Here is a 12057-nt window from a genome sequence, read left to right as displayed (position 1 = left end):
GTGAGTGCTCAACAATGCTTTTGATTTCAAAACAACCCACAAACCTGTGTCTACCATGTTCTCTGGTCACTATTGAAGTGTTTGTTATGAAAAATAAAGAATAACTAAGAGGCAGCTCTCCCAGTAGTACAGCTTAGAGTGTCACAATCCATTGAGAGAGACCCAAAGGAAACAAGGTTCTGTGAAGATGGAAAAGCGGCAGAATCTGGGTCTCACTACCTCATTAGAAATGTAAGCCAGGGCTGGTGGCTCACATGTGCAATCCTAGCTACTCAGGAAGCTGAGATCTGAGGATAACAGTTCAAAGCCCAGCTGGACAGGAAAGTGAGACACTTACCTCCAATTAACCACCAAAAAGCCAAAAATGCTGTTGTGGCTTAAAGTTATAGGGTGCTAGCCTTGAACAAATGAGCTCAAGGACAGCACCCAGACCCTGAGTTCAAGCCCTATGGCTGAGAAAGAAAGAGGGGGGAGGAAGGAAGGAAAGAAGGAAGGAAGGAAAGAACGGAGGGAGGGAGGGAAGGAGGGAAGGAAGGAAAGGAGGGAGAGAGACTGAAAGGAAAAGAGAAAGAAATGTAAGTCAGGTCAGGCAGCTCATACCTGTAATCTTAGCTATTCAGGAGGCTGAGGTCTGAGGATTATGGTTCAAGCCAGTCTAGGCAGGAAAGTCTGTGAGACCCTTACCGCCAATTGACCAGCAAAAAGCTGAAAGTAGAGCTGTGTGGTAGAGCACCAGCTTTAGTGGAAAAGCTAAGAGACAGTGCCCAGGCCCTGAGTTCAAGCCTCAGTACCAGCACGCAGTATAAAAGGACATTGTGACCATACTAGTGAACCCTGTCCCTTGCACAGGGACAAAAATCACATCATTACATGTAGGATATAACATCAATATGAGTAACATTTCTAAGGTATGAATCCCTATATATAAAAGGAAAAAGAGATACATAGGCTAAGTTTTTTAAATTAATTTACTTTGTTATTATAGAGGTGATGTACAGAGGGATTACAATTAACACGAGTCAGGTAATGAGTACATTTCCTTTAGTACAGTGTCTTCTGCTCCTCACTCTCTCCCAGTCCCTCCCTCCTGTTCCCACCTATGAGTTGTATAGTTCACTTTCATCAGTGTCCAGTGAGCTCCACTGCTGCCCTTTTTTACCCTTTTCCCTGAGTTCTGTACCCTCCCCCCAATCCTCCAAGAAGATCAGAATCACTGATTTTTTTCCCCCAAATATTGATCAATAGTCTTGACTTGAAATGACACAGGACACCCTCAGGATAAGGTTCTACACCCTAGTTTCTGGAGTCCATTTATCTGTGATGATAACAGCTGAACGCATGGAATCTCCATCTCCCCAGCAGACATAGTTATGGAAGGCCTTTCCCTTCCACTGTGCACTTGGACTTGGAGTAATTCCCAGGACACTGCGCAGATGTTGGTTAACCCTTCAGAGTGCGGCATTCCACCTGAGGGGAAGTTACAAAGATGCCCCTCAGTTCTGCTGTTTGGTTGGTCAGTGCTTGATCACTGCACACTCCAAAATATTGTCTCCAACAGTCCCCTCGCAAGTCCTCAAGTTCTTCCTTCACTGCAACTGTTATTTCATTGTTTTTATTATTTTTAAGGAAGTCATCTGTGGAGCTTCTCATCACTGTAACAAATACCTGAGACAGTCCATGTTAAAACTGGGGAAAAGATTTGGGGGAGTGGAGGTGGGGAGGGTTAAACCTGGAATCGCGATGCTTCAGCCTATTGAGGCTTGGGATCCGTGAGTACATCCACACTCAGCTGCAAAGTTTATTTGGACTCCTGATTGCAGAAGTTTCGGTTTGTGTCCGGTTGGCACTCTTGTTTTGGGGACTGTGGCAAGGCCATCATGATGGGAACTCCTACTTCATAGCAGTCAGGAAGCCAAAGAGAGAGAGAGAGAGAGGAGGGACCAGGATCTCAGCATCCTCTCCGATGACCTAACTTCTTTGCACTAGGCTAAGGTGCCACCAGCTCCTAACAACATTAGGGGCTAGTGGCTAAGCCTTTAACCCATAGGCCTTTGTTCTAGACTTTTCTTTCCTTTATTTTTTATTTTTCCTTTCTCAGAATCAACACCAGTGCTTTGCACATGCCAAGCAAATGCTCCACCCCTGACATGCCTCCTCAGCCCCCTGCCCAACCTTATTTAATATTTCCTTAGAGGATTGAAGTTTTTGTCTTCTAGTATTAATATCAAAGGGCTCAAAGAAACTATTGTCCTGATGCTTAAAATTGAAAATTTTTTGCCTTTAAACTTGGAAGACTGTTACATCTAAGTTTTTGTGGCTCTGGAATTGATCCCAGGGCCTCATACATGCTAAGCAAGCATTCTATCACTCCTGAGCTATAATCCCAGCACACGTTTATTATGCTTGAGTAGCACTTTACATCTCTGAACACCTTGTAACTATTATCCATTATCTTCTATAGTTGGCTTCTTTTTCATCTATGATTTAATACTTCTAGAACTCTCTTTAAAAAACATAGTTATTAAGTCTTTTAGTTCAGTAATTCCTTTAAATTATTTTTTGATATATAATCTTATCCTATTTCTTGATTTTTCTCAGAGAGACCTATTATTTAGAAGCTGGGTCATCTGTTTGGCTGTAATTCGTATTTTTTTGCCTGTTCTGCCTCATCATTCTACTGATTCCTCAACTGCACTCCAGCTATCCATTCAACATCATCTTTTCTTTTCCTCTCCTGGTGCTGTCTCCTTTCTAAAATGACCTTATTTCTGTGCCTTGAGACTGCTCAATGCCTTGATCTGCCAGCCTGCCCATCATCCTTAGTTCATGAACAATTTCTCTGAGAGCCTGACTATGGATCTAAGCTTCTGTGGAATTTTCTCTGGCATGAGTCTGCTTTCTTGGCCCCAAAGTCGTGGGCTCCCTAAGCTTTGTCCTTTTCTTTCTGTATTTGCCCACACAACCTTTGCAGCCATCTGAGCTAACAGTAATTAAGCTTCTCATAATCTCTCTCTCTTCCTGACTCAAGTGCCATCTATTTCTTCTCTCAGAGCACAGAGTTCAGCTTCTCAAAAATGTCATGGATCTATCCTTCTTCATTTCCCTTTACTAATTAATATGTTCTGTACTTTTAAGTCATTTCTATCTAGTTATGAAACATCATAACTCTCTACAGAAAAGAGATCAAGTATCCTTGGGAACTCAAGGATGCAGCCTCAGACACACAATTTCTTTGCAATCAAATGCTGTATTTCCATTTAGGCAATGTGTTGTTGGTTTATTGTTTGTTGGTTTATTTTCCTTCCAGTACAGGAACTTGAACTCAGAGTCCCAAACCCATTCTGTTTGCTTATCTGCTGCTCTACTTGAGGTATACCTTCAGCCCATCTTGTTGCTTGCTATTTTGGAGATAAGAGTTTCACAAACTTTGTTGCCTGGGCTGGCTTTGAACTGTGAGCTTCAAGTTCTCAGCCTCCTGAGCAGCTAGGATTATAGGTGGTAGCTGAACAATGTTTTAATTCAATTTACAATGTCTATGGTTTTTTAATGTGTTGGTAATTGCTCTAAATAACCTATTTATTAAATGACTAAATTTCCCCACATATCTTAAATCTTTACACAAAGAGACAAGCTGTAATAATAATGATATTTTACATAGCATGCTATTGGAGAGGCTTAACATATAAGAGTCACAGCCATAAATAAACTGTGCATTAAAGAAGGCCCCTCCTTTGCCTCTTCCAATCTCTGACCTCTGGCACAACACCAGGTATACACTTGGCATTTAGTAATCGTTTGTGGAATTGACTATAATTAAAGTCCTGAGCTTTCTTCTTTATTTTATTCAATAGCTTGTTGTTTATTTTAACTTATTCTTGGTGCATTCTAACTAAAATAGAACTGGTATCTGTACTGAAAGAAAAATTGAAGAATTAAGAATTTGTAACTAAAGAATTAAGTATAAAGCCAGGCACCAGTGGCTCATTGCTACGATCCTAGCTATTCAAGAGGCAGAGTGAGATCTGCATCTCACAATTTGAAGGCAACCAGAAAGGAAGCTGGAAGGTGGGAAAGTCCAGTTAACCAGCAAAATGTTGGAAGTAGAGTTTTGGATCAAGTGGTAGAATACTAGCCTTGAGCAGAAAAAGTCCTGAGTTCAAGCCCCAGTACCAGCACACGCACACCAAAAATAAAAATAAAAAAGGGAGGGTAAAGGAAGGAAAAGAGAGGACAGAATGGGAGAGAGAAAGAAAAGAATCCAGTATGGTCATCCATCCCTAGAGGATTGGTTCTAAGACTCCCTGTGGATACAACAATGCATAGATGCTCACATTCCTCATATAAAATGGCATAGACTTTTCATATAACCCATGCCCTTCTCTCGCTCATCTCTTAGATGACTTGGAATACTTAATGCAAAGTAAAAGCTGTACAAACAGTCGGTATAGTGCATGGTTTAAGGAGTAATTACAAAAAAATCTGACCTTGTTCAACAGATGCAGGGTTTGGGTTTTTTTTTTTTTACCTCTGAATATTTTTGTTCAACACTTAGATGAATCTGAAAAGGCAGCTTCCATGGAATCCATGGATAGAGTAGGCTAATTATATAAGGAACATTTTTACCTTGATTTCAGGAGGTGATTATCCAAATTGGCATTTTCTGGAGCTTTCTGGTCATGCTTCTAATGACAAAGACATTGGACAGATTCCTTGAGCCTTGCATCATGGACTTGTGGTCTGACCAGACAAAACTTCATTTTGACACCAAATGGAGATGATCAAAATATATGTATTCATACATAGTATGACACAAAGTATGCGTTCATTGCATTATAGCAGTGTTGAACAATTAGAGATCATGTCGTCAGCCCAAATCATTTTATTCAAAAAATATTTTTGTGGGGGCTGGGAATGTGGGTTAGCGGTAGAGTGCTCACCTGGCATGCACAAAGCCCTGGGTTCAGTTCCTCAGTGCCAGATACACAGAAAAAGCCAGAAGTGGCACTGTGGCTCATGTGGTAGAGTTCTAGCTTTGAGCATAAGAAGCTCAGGGACAGCTCGGGCCCTAAGATCAAGCCTCAGGACTGTCAAAAAAATTAAAAAATATTTTTGTGCCATTGTGGAGTCACACACCTGTAATACCAGCACTCAGTAGATGAGAGGATTGTGAGTTTGAGGCCAGCCTAGGCTACATAGCAAGATCCTATCTCAAAACAAACACTTAGGGCTGGGAAGGTGGCTCAGTGGTAGAGCGCTTGCCTTGCATGCATGAGGCCCTGGGTTCGATTCCTCAGCACCACATAAGCAAAAAGAAAAAAGCCAGAAGTGGCGCTGTGGCTCAAGTGGTAGAGCGCTAGCCTTGAGCTGAAGAGCTGAGGGACAGTGGCCAGGCCCAGAGTTCAGGCCCCACAACTGGACCAAAAACAAAAAAAAAAACAAACAAAAAAAAACTTAGTTTTGAAAATATGACCTACAGAATAGCTTTAGCTCATTTTAGGTGAGATGCCAGTGGCTCATGCCTGTAATTCTAGCTACTTAGGAAGCTGAGATCTGAGGATGGAGGCTTGAAGCTACCCTGGGCAAATTCAAGAGATTTTATCTTCAGTTAATCAACAAAAGACTGGATGGCTCAAAGGGTAGAGCACCAGCCTTGAGTGCAAAAGCCAAGATAACGAGGCTCTGAGTTCAAGCTCCAATACTGGCGCCCAAACAACAACAACAAAGAACATGTGTGTACCCTCTTACTCTGTAGTAGAGGGAAAATAGCTTTGCTTCACCTATACCGTGGTCATGGCTAGCATTCTATGAACAAAGACATTCCATAACGAAAGACAGCCAACTAGAGCAAAAGCATTGCAAATTTATTAACCAAAATTTTACATGAAATGAAGACCCAAAGGCCCAGGAAAACTGTGTATTCTCCTTAAGTTTTGAAGCATTAACCTCACGCAGAAGTACAATTGGACAGAAAGGGTCTGATTGAATGTAACAGACTGTAAGACCCAGCAAGGCTTGTTGGTTCAGAGTCCCCCCTTGGCCTCCCTGTATCACTTCCTTTCCTCTGTGGGTAAGACAGGACAATTGTCACACAAGGGTCTCTGACCTGTTTTCAGGGCAAATGGATTAGAATATCCCCTTTGAGACCCTCACACAGGAAGTTTGGGCATATCAGAGAAGAACTTCTAGAATGCTATATTTTAGGGTATCATCTTCTGAGCCCCCTAATACCCAGTAGTAAAATGCAAACTAAGACATATTTTGCCTACAGATTCCATGCTGTGGCCATTTGTCATCCTGACTTAATGCAACAACTTCCCTGCACAGCCTAGTATGCACCAAGAGCTGACCATGGGCCTTCCTAGGTTGGAAGATTGTTAAGCAGCTCTGAATTCATTTAGGCTGTAGAAGTTAGTTATGGGGACTTCTCAGGACAGGCGTGCCCTGAGTGACGAACACAGGGAATCCAGAAGTTTCTCCCACCCATAGATTTCCCCATATGTTGTGGGAGAGCCCAGAGATGTCCAGGAATTCTAGAATTAGAAGAAGCCGTTGAGGATATCACATCGAGGGGTAGACAGGCTGCTGACCAGTTATTTTCTTAACACCTTCCCATTTCTTGGCATCTACTCCAGGAAATGCCAGCAAAACTCTCCAATTAGCTCCCATATGGAGAGGCTCTATAAGAAGACAATGCATAATCCGCACCTGTTAAGTCCTCTGGTGAACAGATGATTTCAAGAACAGGATGACAGGGACTTGATTCTGCCATATTGTCCTCCTGAGGCCTCAGATATGACACACCATGGTAACATTTTCATAGCACAGTTTGTCCTTGGTCGGTGTGATTGGAAGAACCCAAATTTTTGCCCTATCAATTTGGTCAGGAGTGAGAATAAGAAAGTTCTCCATTCAACTGAGCTTTGAAATAACTGCAGAGCTGGGATATCGCTCAGTGTTAGAGCACTTGCTAGCATATTTGAGGCCCTGGGTCCCATTCTCAGCACCAAAAAGAGAAAAAAGAAAGAAGGGGACTGGGAAGGTGGCTCAGTGGTAGAGCACTTGCCTTGCATGCTTGAGGCCCTGGGTTCGATTCCTTAGCACCACATAAGCAGAAAAAAAGCCGGAAGTGGCACTGTGTCTCAAATGGTAGAGTGCTGGCCTTGAGCTGAAGAGCTGAAGGACAGTGTCCAGGCCCAGAGTTCAGGCCCCACGACCGGAACCCCCCCCAAAAAAAAAGAAAGAAAGAAGGAAATAAAAGGAAGGAGGGAGGGAGACAGGAAGAAAGGGAAGGAGGGAAGGGAAGGAAGGAAGGAAGGAAATAAGGAAGGAAATTCTGGCCAAAAATCCAGAGAAGATCAAAGATGTAGCCAATGAAACTGTAATGAAGGAGTGGTTTCTTCCACCTCATGTGAGGGTCAAGAAGGCACAGGTGGTTCAGGCCAGTAATTTTAGTTTTTTAAGAGGCTGAGATCTGAGGATGATAGTTCGAAGCCAGACCAGGCACGAAAGTCTAAGAGACTATTATCTCCAATTACCCAGTAAAAAAGCCAAAAGTAGAGGCTTGGGTCGCATGCTAGAGCACTAGCCCTGAGCTAAAGAACCACGTGGGAGTGCAAGGCCTTGAGTGTAAGCGCCAGAACCAGAACACACACACATACACACACAAACACACGCACACACACACACACACACACACACACACACACACACACGAGAAGACTTCTCGTGTTTAACATAAATTTTAAAGGATATGAGAGCTTTCGGAGATGAGAGCATTCACCTAAAGAAACAGGTGAACTTGCATATTTGTATAGCTTAGGTTTAATAAAGTGGGGACAGTTAGGCAAATGTCTGATTGGAAGACAGAAAGGACATATTTAATGGTGACAGACTAAGGGACCTGGGATCACATAGCAGGCCTGTTCATGCAAATTCTTCCCTGGGTCCCTCTGACTGAGAGGCAAGGAATTCCTCTCATCCAGGTATGGGTAGAGCACCTCTCACATCAGGCTCTTGCAGTTGGCTTCATGTGACAAGGAAAAGGGAAAGGTGAGTGACCTTCCCACTTCTGGTTTGTCATCAAATGTCCACATGTCATAGTTAGGTCTTTCTTTGGTGGGGAGGTGGTTTTTGTTCCAGTACTAAAGCTAGAACTTGGGGCCTGGACACTGTTGCTTAACTTTTTTGCTCAAGGTTTAGCACTCTACCACTTGAGACACACTCTATTTCTGGATTTTTTTTGGTGGGTAATTAGAAATAAGAGTCAGAGATTTATATCTGGGCTGGCCTTAAACCATGATCCTCTGATCTCAGCCTCCTGAATAGTTAGGATTACAGGTATGAGCTACCTACCCAGGCACAGCTTGGGATACTTGTCTTGATTTCCATGAAAACAGTCATCATTACTTGCTTTTCTAGCATCATCTCCCAAAGATTAAGAGCTTCATATCCCTTGTTCCTGACCCAAGTTTGTCAGAGAAGCATAATTGTGACAGATGGCATAAGACCAGGAAGGTCTTCTAACCTGAGCTAAAGGCAACTGGAGAAAAGTACAAGACTCAGAGCTCATTTTGCACCCATGACCAGACATGCCGTTTCCAATTGCTGAGCTGAGGTTGGAGGGGGACAGTGGAGGGGGAGGCGGGAAGGGAGTGTGCCCATAAGACCTTGAGCAACTACAGTGGATAATGGCTAAAAATCTCAGGTTTCTAAACTACCTCAGGTCACTTTTCACTCACCTCCAGCAAATCCTCTAGCTCTGGCTTTGTAAGAGTCCTGCAGATTTATACAACATGCTATGAAGAAATAGGTGTCTGATCCAAGATTTTAGATCAGGCGTAATTTAAATAACCACTTGGCAAGTGTTCCGCCATTGCTGAGCCCTGTGCAGACAATAGATCTGAACTGTAATATCTCTGGCCATCTGTCCTGTTGAGTTCTAAATACCACATTCCCTACTTTTTCTTCCTCCTCCCTATGGTCACACCAGATAATACTTGTCTTCCTTTATCTATGAGGGAGAGTGCTCTCAATTGTTACAATCTAACCTGAGCAAGACAGATAGCTTCAGTTGCTTCTCCCTGAGGAAATGAGTTGCTAGACAAGCACCGGGCACTCACCCAGACAACTCTATCTGTGTCAGCCTGAGATGAGAAAACTCTTCACCTGCTAACATTTGACTTGTGTCAGGGCAGGAATCCACTCTCAAGGATCCAAGAATCGGAGGTTTAAGTGTTTTCCTTCTTTAGTTTTGTTTTCTATGTGGAGTTTTTGTTTTGTGCATTTCTAAAGCATAGATATGTCCATGTTTGTTGATTAAAAAGATAACTTAGAACCAGATGCTGATGGCTCATACTTATAATCCTAGCTACTCAAGAGGCTGAGAGCTGAGGATTACAGTTTGAAACCAGGCTGAGCAGGAAAGGGCACAAGACTTTATCTCTAATTAACCACCAGTAAGCCAAAAGTGAAGCTGTGGCTCAAATGGCACCATCTTTGAGCATAAAACAAACTATGGGATAGCACCCATGCCCTGAGTTCAATCCCCAGTACCATCACATACAAGCATACAAAAACTTGGGATCAAGGTGTGGCTTGATGGTATAGGCCTTGCCTAGCATATGGGCATAGTCTGGGTTCAGTACCCATCACTACAAATAATAATTTTAAATAACTTTGAGGGGAAAAAAGAACTACAGCACAAAGAAGTCAGAGGGATTCTTCAAAGTAATTTCTACATCTATGTCCAGACTGAGTTTGAATTTTGTGGTTTAAGAACATCCCCTCCCTTTCCTACCCAGCCATGTAAGGCCATGTAATTCCATTTTCCCTACCCAAATTCTTCACAAATGAAGAGGAAAAGAAAGAAGCAAGCTAGAAAGAGACTGAACTGTTAGCATGGTTACTGGGAAGATGCTAAAATTACAGTTTAGGCTTAAGGCTTTGTATAAGTCAGCTATCACTATGACAAAATACCTGAGGAAAACCAGCTTCAAGGGAGAAGACATTTATTTTGGCTCCGTTTCTGGGGTTTTAATCTCTTCTCAGTTCCATTGCTTTGGAGATTGTGGTGAGACAGAATATCACGGGGCAGGGTATGTGTGGTAGAACAGAACTGCTCATTTTGTGGAGGTTAGGAAGGAATGACATAGAATGGGGCTGGAGTCCCAGTATTCCCTTCAAGGCCATGCCCCAATGACTTAACTTCCCTCCTCTAGGCCACACCTCCTAAAGGTTCCACCAAACTTCTAATAGTGCCACAGACTTTAACACATGGACTTTTTCAATTGAGATCCAAACCATAATAGAGCTCTTCCCCAGATAAAGCTAACTTTCCCATCAGACATAGCTGGCCTCTTAATTGTGGGAAGAAGAGAGCAGAGGGAAGAAAGAGAAGGAAGGGAGAGGAGAAAGAGAGGGAAGGAGAAGGAGAGGGACAGAGGGAGATTGTATTAACAAGCAAGCTAAACTAGATTAGATTTGATTAAAGGGTAGGAAAAGAGGCCCAGAGAGTTAAGGAAAAACATCTCCCCCCATAGAAAGCCAAGAAGTAAGAGCCACCGTCCTGTCAAACGAGTGAGAAGTTATTAAATCATAGATACTTCACGCTTAACCCATGCCCCTGTGGCCTTAACCTATGATAAAGATATTCTCAATAAATGTTTCTGAAGGAGTGAATGGAGTGCAAATACATTTTGATATTAGTTTCTATTAAAAATCATCTCCAGTCCAGGCACTGATGCCTCATACCTGTAATCCTAGCTAGTCAGGAGACTGAGGTCTGAGGACCACAGTTGAAAGCCAGATCTATCATTTGTTTCTACAAAGAATGGGGGCTTTCTGATTTATATATATATATATATATATATATATATATGCATATGATATTTATGTATATCATTTTTCTTTATTTTGAGGGTACTGGGGATCAAACACAGGGTGTCCCACAAGCTAAGCACACACTCCACCACTGAGCTACACCCCTGGCTGTGACCTGAGGAGTTGATTGTTGAAATAATATACAGCTATTAGATTTCTATAAGGAGTTAGTGACTGTACTAGGTACAGAGAGGCACAAAAGGGAATTGACAAGCAAGATCTAGGCCTTGGCCTGCATGGGCTAAGAGTCTACAACTGAAACTTCTAGTCTTGCTTATACTCTAATATGTAGAGACATTTAAAATCATCTCTCATTCTAGGAACTTCACCTCTGTCCCCTTCCTTATGGTCCCCATGGGGATCACCAATGTCATATGCCAGTACCTACTTCCCTGGAGTACCAGACTATCACACATACTTACAGCCCATAGCCCTCCATGAATACCAATGAACAAACAAGGAGGGATCACTTGGGCCAGACCTGGAACACTGACAAAGTAGGTAGGTAAAATGAGTAGAGGAAAAACACTCCAGGCATGGAGGGTGATATGAGCTAAGATAGAAGAGTTACGCCTGGCATGTTTGGAGAAGAGCAAACCACACTAAATAGTAAACAACAAATTTGCCCACACGCTAGGGCACACTTACATGTTTTTTTAAAGTTAGGCAGCATTTTTCTGAATTCAAATTTCACCGTACATCCTATGTTCTCCTTGGCAACAAGGAGACCTGCAGTGCGTCTGGCCACACCGCCTGCCTATAAAAACACATAGCATTTGAGTGACAACACAGAAGGCAGATCAGAGCAATGGTCAGTTTGGGGAAATTTTCCTGATTAAAATCTGGTTTTGTTTTTTTTAATTATAATTGAAACAAGAAAGGAAGGGGAGGAGAAGAGAAGGGAGGGGAGGGGAGAAGGAGAAGGAAGGGAAGGGAAGCCCTGCCAAAGCTAGACATTTCAATCGTCTAGGTATAAGGCATGATTCCTGATTGCTGCTGTTGTAAGAATTAAAGACAATTAATTACAAAAAGAATACTGTGTCATCCTGAATTAGGAGGACTGTTACACCCAGGAGGGCAGCACCGTTTGTCAGAGTAGACTTTTGACTCTCTTGCCCTCTAGCGGCCAAATGCTTACACAGGGACTTGAGTCCCTATTGAAAACGTTCCTCCCCTTTG

The sequence above is a fragment of the Dipodomys spectabilis genome, unplaced genomic scaffold (genome assembly GCF_019054845.1).
Source record: "Dipodomys spectabilis isolate Male_0828 unplaced genomic scaffold, ASM1905484v1 ptg000096l, whole genome shotgun sequence".
Lineage (NCBI taxonomy): Eukaryota > Metazoa > Chordata > Mammalia > Rodentia > Heteromyidae > Dipodomys > Dipodomys spectabilis.
Note: the sequence above shows the minus strand (reverse complement) of the source record.